The following is a 19,263-nucleotide window of genomic DNA, read 5'->3' as shown; positions in this document are numbered from 1 at the left end:
CTTTAAAATGACCTATTTCATGTTTGAAATGTACTAACTCGTTTTTTCCTCACAGCAGGTCAACTTGTGTGTGGTTGCAACACTACAGTCCCATTGAGTACATTTTTGGAGAAAGGGACATCTGTTGCACCACAGGGCAGGAGGAGGGAGAGAAGCACGACACATTTTCTTCCATTGGTAAGCATTTTTTTGTGGTTTATACTCTTGGAATTTTGGGTTTTTATGTTGACTTTAAAATGACCTATTTCATGTTTGAAATGTACTAACTCGTTTTTTCCTCACAGCAGGTCAACTTGTGTGTGGTTGCAACACTACGGTCCCATTGAGTACATTTTTGGAGAAAGGGACATCTGTTGCACCACAGGGCGGGAGGAGGGAGAGCAGCACGACACATTTTCTTCCATTGGTAAGCATTTTTATTGTGGTTTATACTTTTGGAATTTTGGATTTTTATGTTGACTTTAAAATGACCTATTTCATGTTTGAAATGTACTAACTCGTTTTTCCCTCACAGCAGGTCTACTTGTGTGTGGTTGCAACACTACGGTCCCATTGAGTACATTTTTGGAGAAAGGGACATCTGTTGCACCACAGGGCGGGAGGAGGGAGAGAAGCACGACACATTTTATTCCATTGGTAAGCATTTTTTTGTGGTTTATACTTTTGGAATTTTGGTTTTTTATGTTGACTTTAAAATGACCTATATCATGTTTGAAATGTACTAACTCGTTTTTTCCTCACAGCAGGTCAACTTGTGTGTGGTTGCAACACTACGGTCCCATTGAGTACATTTTTGGAGAAAGGGACATCTGTTGCACCACAGGGCGGGAGGAGGGAGAGAAGCACGACACATTTTCTTCCATTGGTAAGCATTTTTTTGTGGTTTATACTTTTGGAATTTTGGTTTTTTATGTTGACTTTAAAATGACCTATTTCATGTTTGAAATGTACTAACTCGTTTTTTCCTCACAGCAGGTCAACTTGTGTGTGGTTGCAACACTACGGTCCCATTGAGTACATTTTTGGAGAAAGGGACATCTGTTGCACCACAGGGCGGGAGGAGGGAGAGAAGCACGACACATTTTCTTCCATTGGTAAGCATTTTTTTGTGGTTTATACTTTTGGAATTTTGGTTTTTTATGTTGACTTTAAAATGACCTATTTCATGTTTGAAATGTACTAACACGTTTTTTCCTCACAGCAGGTCAACTTGTGTGTGGTTGCAACACTACGGTCCCATTGAGTACATTTTTGGAGAAAGGGACATCTGTTGCACCACAGGGCGGGAGGAGGGTGAGGAGCACGACACATTTTCTTCCATTGGTAAGCATTTTTTTGTGGTTTATACTTTTGGAATTTTGGTTTTTTATGTTGACTTTAAAATGACCTATATCATGTTTGAAATGTACTAACTCGTTTTTTCCTCACAGCAGGTCAACTTGTGTGTGGTTGCAACACTACGGTCCCACTGAGTACATTTTTGGAGAAAGGGACATCTGTTGCACCACAGGGCGGGAGGAGGGAGAGAAGCACGACACATTTTCTTCCATTGGTAAGCATTTTTTTGTGGTTTATACTTTTGGAATTTTGGTTTTTTATGTTGACTTTAAAATAACCTATTTCATGTTTGAAATGTACTAACTCGTATTTTCCTCACAGCAGGTCAACTTGTGTGTGGTTGCAACACTACGGTCCCATTGAGTACATTTTTGGAGAAAGGGACATCTGTTGCAGCACAGGGCGGGAGGAGGGAGAGAAGCACGACACATTTTCTTCCATTGGTAAGCATTTTTTTGTGGTTTATACTTTTGGAATTTTGGTTTTTTATGTTGACTTTAAAATGACCTATTTCATGTTTGAAATGTACTAACTCGTTTTTTCCTCACAGCAGGTCAACTTGTGTGTGGTTGCAACACTACGGTCCCATTGAGTACATTTTTGGAGAAAGGGACATCTGTTGCACCACAGGGCGGGAGGAGGGTGAGGAGCACGACACATTTTCTTCCATTGGTAAGCATTTTTTTGTGGTTTATACTTTTGGAATTTTGGTTTTTTATGTTGACTTTAAAATGACCTATTTCATGTTTGAAATGTACTAACTCGTTTTTCCCTCACAGCAGGTCTACTTGTGTGTGGTTGCAACACTACGGTCCCATTGAGTACATTTTTGGAGAAAGGGACATCTGTTGCACCACAGGGCGGGAGGAGGGTGAGGAGCACGACACATTTTCTTTCACTGGCAAGCATTTTTTTCTGGTTTATACTTTTGGAATTTTGGTTTTTTATGTTGACTTTAAAATGACCTATTTCATGTTTGAAATGTACTAACTCGTTTTTTCTTCACAGCAGGTCAACTTGTGTGTGGTTGCAACACTACGGTCCCATTGAGTATTTTGGAGAAAGGGACATCTGTTGCACCACAGGGCGGGAGGAGGGAGAGAAGCACGACACATTTTCTTCCATTGGTAAGCATTTTTTTCTGGCTTATTGTTTTGGAATTTTGGTTTTTTATGTTGACTTTAAAATGACCTATTTCATGTTTGAAATGTACTAACTCGCTTTTTCCTCACAGCAGGTCAACTTGTGTGTGGTTGCAACACTACGGTCCCATTGAGTACATTTTTGGAGAAAGGGACATCTGTTGCACCACAGGGCGGGAGGAGGGAGAGAAGCACGACACATTTTATTCCATTGGTAAGCATTTTTTTGTGGTTTATACTTTTGGAATTTTGGTTTTTTATGTTGACTTTAAAATGACCTATATCATGTTTGAAATGTACTAACTCGTTTTTTCCTCACAGCAGGTCAACTTGTGTGTGGTTGCAACACTACGGTCCCATTGAGTACATTTTTGGAGAAAGGGACATCTGTTGCACCACAGGGCGGGAGGAGGGAGAGAAGCACGACACATTTTCTTCCATTGGTAAGCATTTTTATTATGGTTTATACTTTTGGAATTTTGGTTTTTTATGTTGACTTTAAAATGACATATTTCATGTTTGAAATGTACTAACTCGTATTTTCCTCACAGCAGGTCAACTTGTGTGTGGTTGCAACACTACGGTCCCATTGAGTACATTTTTGGAGAAAGGGACATCTGTTGCACCACAGGGCGGGAGGAGGGAGAGAAGCACGACACATTTTCTTCCATTGGTAAGCATTTTTTTGTGGTTTATACTTTTGGAATTTTGGTTTTTTATGTTGACTTTAAAATGACCTATTTCATGTTTGAAATGTACTAACTCGTTTTTTCCTCACAGCAGGTCAACTTGTGTGTGGTTGCAACACTACGGTCCCATTGAGTACATTTTTGGAGAAAGGGACATCTGTTGCACCACAGGGCGGGAGGAGGGTGAGGAGCACGACACATTTTCTTCCATTGGTAAGCATTTTTTTGTGGTTTATACTTTTGGAATTTTGGTTTTTTATGTTGACTTTAAAATGACCTATTTCATGTTTGAAATGTACTAACTCGTTTTTTGCTCACGTCAGGTCAACTTGTGTGTGGTTGCAACACTACGGTCCCATTGAGTACATTTTTGGAGAAAGGGACATCTGTTGCACCACAGGGCAGGAGGAGGGAGAGAAGCACGACACATTTTCTTCCATTGGTAAGCATTTTTATTGTGGTTTATACTTTTGGAATTTTGTTTTTTATGTTGACTTTAAAATGACCTATTTCATGTTTGAAATGTACTAACTCGTTTTTTCCTCACAGCAGGTCAACTTGTGTGTGGTTGCAACACTACGGTCCCATTGAGTACATTTTTGGAGAAAGGGACATCTGTTGCACCACAGGGCGGGAGGAGGGAGAGAAGCACGACACATTTTCTTCCATTGGTAAGCATTTTTATTGTGGTTTATACTTTTGGAATTTTGGATTTTTATGTTGACTTTAAAATGACCTATTTTATGTTTGAAATGTACTAACTCGTTTTTCCCTCACAGCAGGTCAACTTGTGTGTGGTTGCAACACTACGGTCCCATTGAGTACATTTTTGGAGAAATGGACATCTCTTGCACCACAGGGCGGGAGGAGGGAGAGAAGCACGACACATTTTCTTCCATTGGTAAGCATTTTTTTGTGGTTTATACTTTTGGAATTTTGGTTTTTTATGTTGACTATAAAATGACCTATTTCATGTTTGAAATGTACTAACTCGTTTTTTCCTCACAGCAGGTCAACTTGTGTGTGGTTGCAACACTACGGTCCCATTGAGTACATTTTTGGAGAAAGGGACATCTGTTGCACCACAGGGCGGGAGGAGGGAGAGAAGCACGACACATTTTCTTCCATTGGTAAGCATTTTTTTGTGGTTTATACTCTTGGAATTTTGGTTTTTTATGTTGACTTTAAAATGACCTATTTCATGTTTGAAATGTACTAACTCGTTTTTTCCTCACAGCAGGTCAACTTGTGTGTGGTTGCAACACTACGGTCCCATTGAGTACATTTTTGGAGAAAGGGACATCTGTTGCACCACAGGGTGGGAGGAGGGAGAGAAGCACGACACATTTTATTCCATTGGTAAGCATTTTTTGTGGTTTATACTTTTGGAATTTTGGTTTTTTATGTTGACTTTAAAATGACCTATTTCTTGTTTGAAATGTACTAACCCGTTTTTTCCTCACAGCAGCTCAACTTGTGTGTGGTTGCAAAACTACGGTCCCATTGAGTACATTTTTGGAGAAAGGCACATCTGTTGCACCACAGGGCGGGAGGAGGGAGAGAAGCACGACACATTTTCTTCCATTGGTAAGCATTTTTGTTGTGGTTTATACTTTTGGAATTTTGGTTTTTTATGTTGACTTTAAAATGACCTATTTCATGTTTGAAATGTACTAACTCGTTTTTTCCTCACAGCAGGTCAACTTGTGTGTGGTTGCAACTCTACGGTCCCATTGAGTACATTTTTGGAGAAAGGGACATCTGTTGCACCACAGGGCGGGAGGAGCAAGAGAAGCACGACACATTTTTTACCATTGGTAAGCATTTTTATTGTGTTTTATACTTTTGGAAATTTGGATTTTTATGTTGATTTTAAAATGACCTATTTCATGTTTGAAATGTACTAACTCGTTTTTTCCTCACAGCAGGTCAACTTGTGTGTGGTTGCAACACTACGGTCCCATTGAGTACATTTTTGGAGAAAGGGACATCTGTTGCACCACAGGGTGGGAGGAGGGAGAGAAGCACGATACATTTTATTCCATTGGTAAGCATTTTTTGTGGTTTATACTTTTGGAATTTTGGTTTTTTATGTTGACTTTAAAATGACCTATTTCTTGTTTGAAATGTACTAACCCGTTTTTTCCTCACAGCAGCTCAACTTGTGTGTGGTTGCAACACTACGGTCCCATTGAGTACATTTTTGGAGAAAGGGACATCTGTTGCACCACAGGGCGGGAGGAGGGAGAGAAGCACGACACATTTTCTTCCATTGGTAAGCATTTTTATTGTGGTTTATACTTTTGGAATTTTGGTTTTTTATGTTGACTTTAAAATGACCTATTTCATGTTTGAAATGTACTAACTCGTTTTTTCCTCACAGCAGGTCAACTTGTGTGTGGTTGCAACTCTACGGTCCCATTGAGTACATTTTTGGAGAAAGGGACATCTGTTGCACCACAGGGCGGGAGGAGCAAGAGAAGCACGACACATTTTTTACCATTGGTAAGCATTTTTATTGTGGTTTATACTTTTGGAAATTTGGATTTTTATGTTGACTTTAAAATGACCTATTTCATGTTTGAAATGTACTAAATCGTTTTTTCCTCACAGCAGGTCAACTTGTGTGTGGTTGCAACACTACGGTCCCATTGAGTACATTTTTGGAGAAAGGGACATCTGTTGCACCACAGGGTGGGAGGAGGGTGAGGAGCACGACAAATTTTGTTTCATTGGTAAGCATTTTTTTGTGGTTTATACTTTTGGAATTTTAGTTTTTTATGTTGACTTTAAAATGACCTATTTCATGTTTGAAATGTACTAACTCGTTTTTTCCTCACAGCGGGTCAACTTGTGTGTGGTTGCAACACTACGGTCCCATTGAATACATTTTTGGAGAAACGGACATCTGTTGCACCACAGGGCGGGAGGAGGGAGAGAAGCACATCACATTTTCTTCCATTGGTAAGCATTTTTTTGTGGTTTATACTTTTGGAATTTTGGGTTTTTATGTTGACTTTAAAATGACCTATTTCATGTTTGAAATGTACTAACTCGTTTTTTCCTCACAGCAGGTCAACTTGTGTGTGGTTGCAACTCTACGGTCCCATTGAGTACATTTTTGGAGAAAGGGACATCTGTTGCACCACAGGGCGGGAGGAGCAAGAGAAGCACGACACATTTTTTACCATTGGTAAGCATTTTTATTGTGGTTTATACTTTTGGAATTTTGGATTTTTATGTTGACTTTAAAATGACCTATTTCATGTTTGAAATGTACTAAATCGTTTTTTCCTCACAGCAGGTCAACTTGTGTGTGGTTGCAACACTACGGTCCCATTGAGTACATTTTTGGAGAAAGGGACATCTGTTGCACCACAGGGTGGGAGGAGGGTGAGGAGCACGACAAATTTTGTTTCATTGGTAAGCATTTTTTTGTGGTTTATACTTTTGGAATTTTAGTTTTTTATGTTGACTTTAAAATGACCTATTTCATGTTTGAAATGTACTAACTCGTTTATTCCTCACAGCAGGACAACTTGTGTGTGGTTGCAACACTACGGTCCCATTGAGTACATTTTTGGAGAAAGGGACATCTGTTGCACCACAGGGCGGGAGGAGGGAGAGAAGCACGACACATTTTCTTCCATTGGTAAGCATTTTTTTGTGGTTTATACTTTTGGAATTTTGGGTTTTTATGTTGACTTTAAAATGACCTATATCATGTTTGAAATGTACTAACTCGTTTTTTCCTCACAGCAGCTCAACTTGTGTGTGGTTGCAACACTACGGTCGCATTGAGTACATTTTTGGAGAAAGGGACATCTGTTGCACCACAGGGCGGGAAGAGGGAGAGAAGCACGACACATTTTCTTCCATTGGTAAGCATTTTTATTGTGGTTTTTACTTTTGGAATTTTGGATTTTTATGTTGACTTTAAAATGACCTATTTCATGTTTGAAATGTACTAACTCGTTTTTTCCTCACAGCAGGTCAACTTGTGTGTGGTTGCAACACTACGGTCCCATTGAGTACATTGTTGGAGAAAGGGACATCTGTTGCACCACAGGGCGGGAGGAGGGTGAGGAGCACGACACATTTTCCTCCATTGGTAAGCATTTTTTTGTGGTTTATACTTTTGGAATTTTGGTTTTTTATGTTGACTTTAAAATGACCTATTTCATGTTTGAAATGTACTAACTCGTTTTTTCCTCACAGCAGGTCAACGTGTGTGTGGTTGCAACACTACGGTCCCATTGAGTACATTTTTGGAGAAAGGGACATCTGTTGCACCACAGGGCGGGAGGAGGGACGGAAGCACGACACATTTTCTTCCATTGGTAAGCATTTTTATTGTGGTTTATACTTTTGGAATTTTGGTTTTTTATGGTGACTTTAAAATGACCTATTTCATGTTGGAAATGTACTAACTCGTTTTTTCCTCACAGCAGGTCAACTTGTGTGTGGTTGCAACTCTACGGTCCCATTGAGTACATTTTTGGAGAAAGGGACATCTGTTGCACCACAGGGCGGGAGGAGCAAGAGAAGCACGACACATTTTTTACCATTGGTAAGCATTTTTATTGTGGTTTATACTTTTGGAATTTTGGATTTTTATGTTGACTTTAAAATGACCTATTTCATGTTTGAAATGTACTAAATCGTTTTTTCCTCACAGCAGGTCAACTTGTGTGTGGTTGCAACACTACGGTCCCATTGAGTACATTTTTGGAGAAAGGGACATCTGTTGCACCACAGGGTGGGAGGAGGGTGAGGAGCACGACAAATTTTGTTTCATTGGTAAGCATTTTTTTGTGGTTTATACTTTTGGAATTTTAGTTTTTTATGTTGATTTTAAAATGACCTATTTCATGTTTGAAATGTACTAACTCGTTTTTTCCTCACAGCAGGACAACTTGTGTGTGGTTGCAACACTACGGTCCCATTGAGTACATTTTTGGAGAAAGGGACATCTGTTGCACCACAGGGCGGGAGGAGGGCGAGAAGCACGACACATTTTCTTCCATTGGTAAGCATTTTTTTGTGGTTTATACTTTTGGAATTTTGGTTTTTTATGTTGACTTTAAAATGACCTATTTCATGTTTGAAATGTACTAACTCGTTTTTTCCTCACAGCAGGTCAACTTGTGTGTGGTTGCAACACTACGGTCCCATTGAGTACATTTTTGGAGAAAGGGACATCTGTTGCACCACAGGGCGGGAGGAGGGTGAGGAGCACGACACATTTTCTTCCATTGGTAAGCATTTTTTTGTGGTTTATACTTTTGGAATTTTGGTTTTTTATGTTGACTTTAAAATGACCTATTTCATGTTTGAAATGTACTAACTCGTTTTTTCCTCACAGCAGGTCAACTTGTGTGTGGTTGCAACACTACGGTCCCATTGAGTACATTTTTGGAGAAAGGGACATCTGTTGCACCACAGGGCAGGAGGAGGGAGAGAAGCACGACTAATTTTCTTCCATTGGTAAGCATATTTATTGTGGTTTATACTTTTGGAATTTTGGATTTTTATGTTGACTTTAAAATGACCTATTTCATGTTGGAAATGTACTAACTCGTTTTTCCCTCACAGCAAGTCAACTTGTGTGTGGTTGCAACACTACGGTCCCATTGAGTACATTTTTGGAGAAAGGGACATCTGTTGCACCACAGGGCGGGAGGAGGGTGAGGAGCACGACACATTTTGTTTCATTGGTAAGCATTTTTTTGTGGTTTATACTTTTGGAATTTTGGTTTTTTATGTTGACTTTAAAATGACCTATTTCATGTTTGAAATGTACTAACTCGTTTTTTCCTCACAGCAGGTCAACTTGTGTGTGGTTGCAACACTACGGTCCCATTGAGTACATTTTTGGAGAAAGGGACATCTGTTGCACCACAGGGCAGGAGGAGGGAGAGAAGCACGACACATTTTCTTCCATTGGTAAGCATTTTTTTGTGGTTTATAGTTTTGGAATTTTGGTTTTTTATGTTGACTTTAAAATGACCTATTTCATGTTTGAAATGTACTAACTCGCTTTTTCCTCACAGCAGGTCAACTTGTGTGTGGTTGCAACACTACGGTCCCATTGAGTACATTTTTGGAGAAAGGGACATCTGTTGCACCACAGGGCGAGAGGAGGGAGAGAAGCACGACACATTTTATTCCATTGGTAAGCATTTTTTTGTGGTTTATACTTTTGGAATTTTGGTTTTTTATGTTGACTTTAAAATGACCTATATCATGTTTGAAATGTACTAACTCGTTTTTTCCTCACAGCAGCTCAACTTGTGTGTGGTTGCAACACTACGGTCGCATTGAGTACATTTTTGGAGAAAGGGACATCTGTTGCACCACAGGGCGGGAGCAGGGAGAGAAGCACGACACATTTTCTTCCATTGGTAAGCATTTTTTTGTGGTTTATACTTTTGGAATTTTGGTTTCTAATGTTGACTTTAAAATGACCTATTTCATGTTTGAAATGTACTAACTCGTTTTTTCCTCACAGCAGGTCAACTTGTGTGTGGTTGCAACTCTACGGTCCCATTGAGTACATTTTTGGAGAAAGGGACATCTGTTGCACCACTGGGCGGGAGGAGCAAGAGAAGCACGACACATTTTTTACCATTGGTAAGCATTTTTATTGTGGTTTATACTTTTCGAATTTTGGATTTTTATGTTGACTTTAAAATGACCTATTTCATGTTTGAAATGTACTAAATCGTTTTTTCCTCACAGCAGGTCAACTTGTGTGTGGTTGCAACACTACGATCCCATTGAGTACATTTTTGGGGAAAGGGACATCTGTTGCACCACAGGGTGGGAGGAGGGTGAGGAGCACGACAAATTTTGTTTCATTGGTAAGCATTTTTTTGTGGTTTATACTTTTGGAATTTTAGTTTTTTATGTTGACTTTAAAATGACCTATTTCATGTTTGAAATGTACTAACTCGTTTTTTCCTCACAGCAGGTCAACTTGTGTGTGGTTGCAACACTACGGTCCCATTGAGTACATTTTTGGAGAAAGGGACATCTGTTGCACCACAGGGCGGGAGGAGGGAGAGAATCACGACACATTTTCTTCCATTGGTAAGCATTTTTTTGTGGTTTATACTTTTGGAATTTTGGGTTTTTATGTTGACTTTAAAATGACCTATTTCATGTTTGAAATGTACTAACTCGTTTTTTCCTCACAGCAGGTCAACTTGTGTGTGGTTGCAACACTACGGTCCCATTGAGTACATTTTTGGAGAAAGGGACATCTGTTGCACCACAGGGCGGGAGGAGGGTGAGGAGCACGACACATTTTCTTCCATTGGTAAGCATTTTTTTGTGGTTTATACTTTTGGAATTTTGGTTTTTTATGTTGACTTTAAAATGACCTATTTCATGTTTGAAATGTACTAACTCGTTTTTTCCTCACAGCAGGTCAACTTGTGTGTGGTTGCAACACTACGGTCCCATTGAGTACATTTTTGGAGAAAGGGACATCTGTTGCACCAAAGGGCAGGAGGAGGGAGAGAAGCACGACACATTTCCTTCCATTGGTAAGCATATTTATTGTGGTTTATACTTTTGGAATTTTGGATTTTTATGTTGACTTTAAAATGACCTATTTCATGTTGGAAATGTACTAACTCGTTTTTCCCTCACAGCAGGTCAACTTGTGTGTGGTTGCAACACTACGGTCCCATTGAGTACATTTTTGGAGAAAGGGACATCTGTTGCACCACAGGGCGGGAGGAGGGTGAGGAGCACGACACATTTTGTTTCATTGGTAAGCATTTTTTTGTGGTTTATGCTTTTGGAATTTTGGTTTTTCATGTTGACTTTAAAATGACCTATTTCATGTTTGAAATCTACTAACTCGTTTTTTCCTCACAGCAGGTCAACTTGTGTGTGGTTGCAACACTACGGTCCCATTGAGTACATTTTTGGAGAAAGGGACATCTGTTGCACCACAGGGCAGGAGGAGGGAGAGAAGCACGACACATTTTCTTCCATTGGTAAGCATTTTTTTGTGGTTTATAGTTTTGGAATTTTGGTTTTTTATGTTGACTTTAAAATGACCTATTTCATGTTTGAAATGTACTAACTCGCTTTTTCCTCACAGCAGGTCAACTTGTGTGTGGTTGCAACACTACGGTCCCATTGAGTACATTTTTGGAGAAAGGGACATCTGTTGCACCACAGGGCAAGAGGAGGGAGAGAAGCACGACACATTTTATTCCATTGGTAAGCATTTTTTTGTGGTTTATACTTTTGGAATTTTGGTTTTTTATGTTGACTTTAAAATGACCTATATCATGTTTGAAATGTACTAACTCGTTTTTTCTTCACAGCAGCTCAACTTGTGTGTGGTTGCAACACTACGGTCGCATTGAGTACATTTTTGGAGAAAGGGACATCTGTTGCACCACAGGGCGGGAGGAGGGAGAGAAGCACGACACATTTTCTTCCATTGGTAAGCATTTTTATTGTGGTTTATACTTTTGGAATTTTGGATTTTTATGTTGACTTTAAAATGACCTATTTCATGTTTGAAATGTACTAACTCGTTTTTTCCTCACAGCAGGTCAACTTGTGTGTGGTTGCAACACTACGGTCCCATTGAGTACATTTTTGGAGAAAGGGACATCTGTTGCACCACAGGGCGGGAGGAGGGTGAGGAGCACGACAAATTTTGTTTCATTGGTAAGCATTTTTTTGTGGTTTATACTTTTGGAATTTTGGTTTTTTATGTTGACTTTAAAATGACCTATTTCATGTTTGAAATGTACTAACTCGTTTTTTCCTCACAGCAGGTCAACTTGTGTGTGGTTGCAACACTACGGTCCCATTGAGTACATTTTTGGAGAAAGGGACATCTGTTGCACCACAGGGCGGGAGGAGGGAGAGAAGCACGACACATTTTGTTTCATTGGTAAGCATTTTTTTGTGGTTTATACTTTTGGAATTTTGGTTTTTTATGTTGACTTTAAAATGACCTATTTCATGTTTGAAATGTACTAACTCGTTTTTTCCTCACAGCAGGTCAACTTGTGTGTGGTTGCAACACTACGGTCCCATTGAGTACATTTTTGGAGAAAGGGACATCTGTTGCACCACAGGGCAGGAGGAGGGAGAGAAGCACGACACATTTTCTTCCATTGGTAAGCATATTTATTGTGGTTTATACTTTTGGAATTTTGGATTTTTATGTTGACTTTAAAATGACCTATTTCATGTTGGAAATGTACTAACTCGTTTTTCCCTCACAGCAGGTCAACTTGTGTGTGGTTGCAACACTACGGTCCCATTGAGTACATTTTTGGAGAAAGGGACATCTGTTGCACCACAGGGCGGGAGGAGGGTGAGGAGCACGACACATTTTGTTTCATTGGTAAGCATTTTTTTGTGGTTTATGCTTTTGGAATTTTGGTTTTTTATGTTGACTTTAAAATGACCTATTTCATGTTTGAAATGTACTAACTCGTTTTTTCCTCACAGCAGGTCAACTTGTGTGTGGTTGCAACACTACGGTCCCATTGAGTACATTTTTGGAGAAAGGGACATCTGTTGCACCACAGGGCAGGAGGAGGGAGAGAAGCACGACACATTTTCTTCCATTGGTAAGCATTTTTTTGTGGTTTATAGTTTTGGAATTTTGGTTTTTTATGTTGACTTTAAAATGACCTATTTCATGTTTGAAATGTACTAACTCGCTTTTTCCTCACAGCAGGTCAACTTGTGTGTGGTTGCAACACTACGGTCCCATTGAGTACATTTTTGGAGAAAGGGACATCTGTTGCACCACAGGGCGGGAGGAGGGACGGAAGCACGACACATTTTCTTCCATTGGTAAGCATTTTTATTGTGGTTTATACTTTTGGAATTTTGGTTTTTTATGGTGACTTTAAAATGACCTATTTCATGTTGGAAATGTACTAACTCGTTTTTTCCTCACAGCAGGTCAACTTGTGTGTGGTTGCAACTCTACGGTCCCATTGAGTACATTTTTGGAGAAAGGGACATCTGTTGCACCACAGGGCGGGAGGAGCAAGAGAAGCACGACACATTTTTTACCATTGGTAAGCATTTTTATTGTGGTTTATACTTTTGGAATTTTGGATTTTTATGTTGACTTTAAAATGACCTATTTCATGTTTGAAATGTACTAAATCGTTTTTTCCTCACAGCAGGTCAACTTGTGTGTGGTTGCAACACTACGGTCCCATTGAGTACATTTTTGGAGAAAGGGACATCTGTTGCACCACAGGGTGGGAGGAGGGTGAGGAGCACGACAAATTTTGTTTCATTGGTAAGCATTTTTTTGTGGTTTATACTTTTGGAATTTTAGTTTTTTATGTTGATTTTAAAATGACCTATTTCATGTTTGAAATGTACTAACTCGTTTTTTCCTCACAGCAGGACAACTTGTGTGTGGTTGCAACACTACGGTCCCATTGAGTACATTTTTGGAGAAAGGGACATCTGTTGCACCACAGGGCGGGAGGAGGGCGAGAAGCACGACACATTTTCTTCCATTGGTAAGCATTTTTTTGTGGTTTATACTTTTGGAATTTTGGTTTTTTATGTTGACTTTAAAATGACCTATTTCATGTTTGAAATGTACTAACTCGTTTTTTCCTCACAGCAGGTCAACTTGTGTGTGGTTGCAACACTACGGTCCCATTGAGTACATTTTTGGAGAAAGGGACATCTGTTGCACCACAGGGCGGGAGGAGGGTGAGGAGCACGACACATTTTCTTCCATTGGTAAGCATTTTTTTGTGGTTTATACTTTTGGAATTTTGGTTTTTTATGTTGACTTTAAAATGACCTATTTCATGTTTGAAATGTACTAACTCGTTTTTTCCTCACAGCAGGTCAACTTGTGTGTGGTTGCAACACTACGGTCCCATTGAGTACATTTTTGGAGAAAGGGACATCTGTTGCACCACAGGGCAGGAGGAGGGAGAGAAGCACGACTAATTTTCTTCCATTGGTAAGCATATTTATTGTGGTTTATACTTTTGGAATTTTGGATTTTTATGTTGACTTTAAAATGACCTATTTCATGTTGGAAATGTACTAACTCGTTTTTCCCTCGCAGCAAGTCAACTTGTGTGTGGTTGCAACACTACGGTCCCATTGAGTACATTTTTGGAGAAAGGGACATCTGTTGCACCACAGGGCGGGAGGAGGGTGAGGAGCACGACACATTTTGTTTCATTGGTAAGCATTTTTTTGTGGTTTATACTTTTGGAATTTTGGTTTTTTATGTTGACTTTAAAATGACCTATTTCATGTTTGAAATGTACTAACTCGTTTTTTCCTCACAGCAGGTCAACTTGTGTGTGGTTGCAACACTACGGTCCCATTGAGTACATTTTTGGAGAAAGGGACATCTGTTGCACCACAGGGCAGGAGGAGGGAGAGAAGCACGACACATTTTCTTCCATTGGTAAGCATTTTTTTGTGGTTTATAGTTTTGGAATTTTGGTTTTTTATGTTGACTTTAAAATGACCTATTTCATGTTTGAAATGTACTAACTCGCTTTTTCCTCACAGCAGGTCAACTTGTGTGTGGTTGCAACACTACGGTCCCATTGAGTACATTTTTGGAGAAAGGGACATCTGTTGCACCACAGGGCGAGAGGAGGGAGAGAAGCACGACACATTTTATTCCATTGGTAAGCATTTTTTTGTGGTTTATACTTTTGGAATTTTGGTTTTTTATGTTGACTTTAAAATGACCTATATCATGTTTGAAATGTACTAACTCGTTTTTTCCTCACAGCAGCTCAACTTGTGTGTGGTTGCAACACTACGGTCGCATTGAGTACATTTTTGGAGAAAGGGACATCTGTTGCACCACAGGGCGGGAGCAGGGAGAGAAGCACGACACATTTTCTTCCATTGGTAAGCATTTTTATTGTGGTTTATACTTTTGGAATTTTGGATTTTTATGTTGACTTTAAAATGACCTATTTCATGTTTGAAATGTACTAACTCGTTTTTTCCTCACAGCAGGTCAACTTGTGTGTGGTTGCAACACTACGGTCCCATTGAGTACATTTTTGGAGAAAGGGACATCTGTTGCACCACAGGGCGGGAGGAGGGTGAGGAGCACGACAAATTTTGTTTCATTGGTAAGCATTTTTTTGTGGTTTATACTTTTGGAATTTTGGTTTTTTATGTTGACTTTAAAATGACCTATTTCATGTTTGAAATGTACTAACTCGTTTTTTCCTCACAGCAGGTCAACTTGTGTGTGGTTGCAACACTACGGTCCCAATGAGTACATTTTTGGAGAAAGGGACATCTGTTGCACCACAGGGCGGGAGGAGGGAGAGAAGCACGACACATTTTCTTCCATTGGTAAGCATTTTTTTGTGGTTTATACTTTTGGAATTTTGGTTTTTTATGTTGACTTTAAAATGACCTATTTCATGTTTGAAATGTACTAACTCGTTTTTTCCTCACAGCAGGTCAACTTGTGTGTGGTTGCAACTCTACGGTCCCATTGAGTACATTTTTGGAGAAAGGGACATCTGTTGCACCACTGGGCGGGAGGAGCAAGAGAAGCACGACACATTTTTTACCATTGGTAAGCATTTTTATTGTGGTTTATACTTTTCGAATTTTGGATTTTTATGTTGACTTTAAAATGACCTATTTCATGTTTGAAATGTACTAAATCGTTTTTTCCTCACAGCAGGTCAACTTGTGTGTGGTTGCAACACTACGGTCCCATTGAGTACATTTTTGGGGAAAGGGACATCTGTTGCACCACAGGGTGGGAGGAGGGTGAGGAGCACGACAAATTTTGTTTCATTGGTAAGCATTTTTTTGTGGTTTATACTTTTGGAATTTTAGTTTTTTATGTTGACTTTAAAATGACCTATTTCATGTTTGAAATGTACTAACTCGTTTTTTCCTCACAGCAGGTCAACTTGTGTGTGGTTGCAACACTACGGTCCCATTGAGTACATTTTTGGAGAAAGGGACATCTGTTGCACCACAGGGCGGGAGGAGGGAGAGAAGCACGACACATTTTCTTCCATTGGTAAGCATTTTTTTGTGGTTAATACTTTTGGAATTTTGGGTTTTTATGTTGACTTTAAAATGACCTATTTCATGTTTGAAATGTACTAACTCGTTTTTTCCTCACAGCAGGTCAACTTGTGTGTGGTTGCAACACTACGGTCCCATTGAGTACATTTTTGGAGAAAGGGACATCTGTTGCACCACAGGGCGGGAGGAGGGTGAGGAGCACGACACATTTTCTTCCATTGGTAAGCATTTTTTTGTGGTTTATACTTTTGGAATTTTGGTTTTTTATGTTGACTTTAAAATGACCTATTTCATGTTTGAAATGTACTAACTCGTTTTTTCCTCACAGCAGGTCAACTTGTGTGTGGTTGCAACACTACGGTCCCATTGAGTACATTTTTGGAGAAAGGGACATCTGTTGCACCACAGGGCAGGAGGAGGGAGAGAAGCACGACACATTTCCTTCCATTGGTAAGCATATTTATTGTGGTTTATACTTTTGGAATTTTGGATTTTTATGTTGACTTTAAAATGACCTATTTCATGTTGGAAATGTACTAACTCGTTTTTCCCTCACAGCAGGTCAACTTGTGTGTGGTTGCAACACTACGGTCCCATTGAGTACATTTTTGGAGAAAGGGACATCTGTTGCACCACAGGGCGGGAGGAGGGTGAGGAGCACGACACATTTTGTTTCATTGGTAAGCATTTTTTTGTGGTTTATGCTTTTGGAATTTTGGTTTTTTATGTTGACTTTAAAATGACCTATTTCATGTTTGAAATGTACTAACTCGTTTTTTCCTCACAGCAGGTCAACTTGTGTGTGGTTGCAACACTACGGTCCCATTGAGTACATTTTTGGAGAAAGGGACATCTGTTGCACCACAGGGCAGGAGGAGGGAGAGAAACACGACACATTTTCTTCCATTGGTAAGCATTTTTTTGTGGTTTATAGTTTTGGAATTTTGGTTTTTTATGTTGACTTTAAAATGACCTATTTCATGTTTGAAATGTACTAACTCGCTTTTTCCTCACAGCAGGTCAACTTGTGTGTGGTTGCAACACTACGGTCCCATTGAGTACATTTTTGGAGAAAGGGACATCTGTTGCACCACAGGGCAAGAGGAGGGAGAGAAGCACGACACATTTTATTCCATTGGTAAGCATTTTTTTGTGGTTTATACTTTTGGAATTTTGGTTTTTTATGTTGACTTTAAAATGACCTATATCATGTTTGAAATGTACTAACTCGTTTTTTCCTCACAGCAGCTCAACTTGTGTGTGGTTGCAACACTACGGTCGCATTGAGTACATTTTTGGAGAAAGGGACATCTGTTGCACCACAGGGCGGGAGGAGGGAGAGAAGCACGACACATTTTCTTCCATTGGTAAGCATTTTTATTGTGGTTTATACTTTTGAAATTTTGGATTTTTATGTTGACTTTAAAATGACCTATTTCATGTTTGAAATGTACTAACTCGTTTTTTCCTCACAGCAGGTCAACTTGTGTGTGGTTGCAACACTACGGTCCCATTGAGTACATTTTTGGAGAAAGGGACATCTGTTGCACCACAGGGCGGGAGGAGGGTGAGGAGCACGACAAATTTTGTTTCATTGGTAAGCATTTTTTTGTGGTTTATACTTTTGGAATTTTGGTTTTTTATGTTGACTTTAAAATGACCTATTTCATGTTTGAAATGTACTAACTCGTTTTTTCCTCACAGCAGGTCAACTTGTGTGTGGTTGCAACACTACGGTCCCATTGAGTACATTTTTGGAGAAAGGGACATCTGTTGCACCACAGGGCGGGAGGAGGGAGAGAAGCACGACACATTTTGTTTCATTGGTAAGCATTTTTTTGTGGTTTATACTTTTGGAATTTTGGTTTTTTATGTTGACTTTAAAATGACCTATTTCATGTTTGAAATGTACTAACTCGTTTTTTCCTCACAGCAGGTCAACTTGTGTGTGGTTGCAACACTACGGTCCCATTGAGTACATTTTTGGAGAAAGGGACATCTGTTGCACCACAGGGCAGGAGGAGGGAGAGAAGCACGACACATTTTCTTCCATTGGTAAGCATATTTATTGTGGTTTATACTTTTGGAATTTTGGATTTTTATGTTGACTTTAAAATGACCTATTTCATGTTTGAAATGTACTAACTCGTTTTTCCCTCACAGCAGGTCAACTTGTGTGTGGTTGCAACACTACGGTCCCATTGAGTACATTTTTGGAGAAAGGGACATCTGTTGCACCACAGGGCGGTAGGAGGGTGAGGAGCATGACACATTTTGTTTCATTGGTAAGCATTTTTTTGTGGTTTATGCTTTTGGAATTTTGGTTTTTTATGTTGACTTTAAAATGACCTATTTCATGTTTGAAATGTACTAACTCGTTTTTTCCTCACAGCAGGTCAACTTGTGTGTGGTTGCAACACTACGGTCCCATTGAGTACATTTTTGGAGAAAGGGACATCTGTTGCACCACAGGGCAGGAGGAGGGAGAGAAGCACGACACATTTTCTTCCATTGGTAAGCATTTTTTTGTGGTTTATAGTTTTGGAATTTTGGTTTTTTATGTTGACTTTAAAATGACCTATTTCATGTTTGAAATGTACTAACTCTCTTTTTCCTCACAGCAGGTCAACTTGTGTGTGGTTGCAACACTACGGTCCCATTGAGTACATTTTTGGAGAAAGGGACATCTGTTGCACCACAGGGCAAGAGGAGGGAGAGAAGCACGACACATTTTATTCCATTGGTAAGCATTTTTTTGTGGTTTATACTTTTGGAATTTTGGTTTTTTATGTTGACTTTAAAATGACCTATATCATGTTTGAAATGTACTAACTCGTTTTTTCCTCACAGCAGCTCAACTTGTGTGTGGTTGCAACACTACGGTCGCATTGAGTACATTTTTGGAGAAAGGGACATCTGTTGCACCACAGGGCGGGAGGAGGGAGAGAAGCACGACACATTTTCTTCCATTGGTAAGCATTTTTATTGTGGTTTATACTTTTGGAATTTTGGATTTTTATGTTGACTTTAAA

The sequence above is a fragment of the Schistocerca piceifrons genome, chromosome 4, assembly GCF_021461385.2.
Source record: "Schistocerca piceifrons isolate TAMUIC-IGC-003096 chromosome 4, iqSchPice1.1, whole genome shotgun sequence".
Classification (NCBI taxonomy): Eukaryota; Metazoa; Arthropoda; class Insecta; order Orthoptera; family Acrididae; genus Schistocerca; species Schistocerca piceifrons.
Note: the sequence above shows the minus strand (reverse complement) of the source record.